Source organism: Malurus melanocephalus, unplaced genomic scaffold (genome assembly GCF_030028575.1).
Source record: "Malurus melanocephalus ecotype Western Australia unplaced genomic scaffold, MMel_1.1 scaffold_703, whole genome shotgun sequence".
Classification (NCBI taxonomy): domain Eukaryota; kingdom Metazoa; phylum Chordata; class Aves; order Passeriformes; family Maluridae; genus Malurus; species Malurus melanocephalus.
Genome location: NW_026623935.1, coordinates 181,916 through 183,528, shown reverse-complemented (window position 1 = coordinate 183,528; position 1,613 = coordinate 181,916). Strand labels below are relative to the sequence as shown.

Here is a 1,613-nt window from a genome sequence, read left to right as displayed (position 1 = left end):
GCTCATGCTGGATCAGCAGGGCACAGACTGACAAACCCCACAGCTCCTCTCCCTGCCCCAAAGGTGGGCTTTGACCTTCCCTGGCTTCTCACTTCACATCTTCTGTTAAATTGGCTTCATGTGAATTGACACTCAAAAAAAAAAACCCCTGCACACGAACACGGAGGAGCCGACATCACTGCAGGAGCAGAAAGTCTGGGAGGAGAGCTTGGCTTTCCATTGTGAGGGATTCTTCTCCAGCCCCCTTTTCCTGCCTGTCAGGACCGAGCCCTGCCAAGGGCTGAGCTCGCTTGTTGTTTGGGAARAGCGGGGAGATTTGGGAGAAAAGCAGGGCAATTTTGGGGGAAAACGGGGTGATTTCGGGGGTGAGATGGAGCCGGGCTGCTCCGAGTAGGCAGGCGCAGCCTCTAGATGGTGCAGTCATGCAGCCGAGCTGAGCATGTGTGCAGCGAAGGGCGCTGCGCAACAGGTTGGCGTAGCTCAGCGGGGAGACGCGCTCCCATCCTCGCTGCGGCGGAGCGGGAAGGACTTTCCAGCATCCTGGCGAGAAATCCGCGCCGCAACCGGCCCGGAAGGCGGGTGAGGGGCAGCGCCGAGGGTGCACGACCCTCGGAGGGTGCCGAGGCCTTTGGCAGGGCCGGGCTGCAGCTCCAGCGCCTGGCGGGGAGCGCGGCCGCTCCTTGCAGGAGGACGGAGGCAGCAAGGGAAGGGGCAGCCCTGGATCACGGTGTCCCCAGGCCCCCGGAGACTTTGCTTGGCCACCCGAGGGGCCGGGGTGAAGAGTCAGCTGAGGGAGAACAGCCTGTGAAGGCATCCCAAGGGCGCGGGGAGCTCGCGGGTGCTTTTGGGTGTCGCAGGTGCTCCGTGCTGCTGCACCCCGACACCCCGCAATAACCCCGTGATTCACCGAGGTGTGACGGCAGAGCACAGCTGCCACCCCAGCCCCACCGCCGCAGCCAGCAGAGGAAGTTTGCAGCCCGCCCGCAGCCCTGCTGGGCTGTGGGGACGGGGAGGGGCGGGCACAGCCCCCGCTGAGCTCGTTGCCAAGGAGGGACCCTCCTGGCTGCGCCGGTCGGGGTCCCTGGCCCCGTGCAGTGGGGTTGTGGGACCGAGAAGCGCCGGCTGGAAGAACAAATGAGTGAATGAATTATAACGAGCACAGAGTGGGGTGAARAGGGAGACACGAGCCACACGCGTGCGGGCGCGGAGCGTAGGGTTCCCCAGGTGAGGGGTCCGGGGGGCCGCGGGTATCCCCGTTTTCCATGGACACGGGGTTGGGCGCGGTGCCGGCAGCCCGGAGCCGGGTGGCTCTGCCCGGCAGCCTCTGCCCGCTCGTCCCGGCAGCCCGACCGGGCTCGGGATCTGATAAGGAGCCGGAGCTCCACCTCCCGTGGTGGTGGCGGCGAGAGGCGGAGGCAGCGGCGGGCGCGGGGGGGGGGAAGGGGCCGTGCCTGCGCTGCGCTTCCCCTGCACATCCTCACACACACCGAGGGACGGAGGCGGGCACGGACCGAGCTGCCCACCGGGGCTGCCTCCAGTCTGAGCCGCCGCTCCGCCGGAGGAGCCGCAGCCCCGGCCCGGGGAGGGGGGCGGTTCCCACGGGACATTTATAT

General features: G+C 67.0%; 1 protein-coding gene across 1 annotated transcript in view; it reads left to right on the top strand.

Moving 5' to 3' along the window:
* Positions 1 to 482: 482 nt before the first annotated feature.
* The window catches only part of PCDH1 (protocadherin 1), a 55,577-nt gene continuing 54,446 nt past the window's right edge, over positions 483 to 1,613 (top strand). The window contains exon 1 of the mRNA XM_057384350.1: positions 483 to 579. The gene's annotated coding sequence lies outside the window, so the exon portion shown is untranslated. The remainder of the gene's footprint in view (positions 580 to 1,613) is intronic.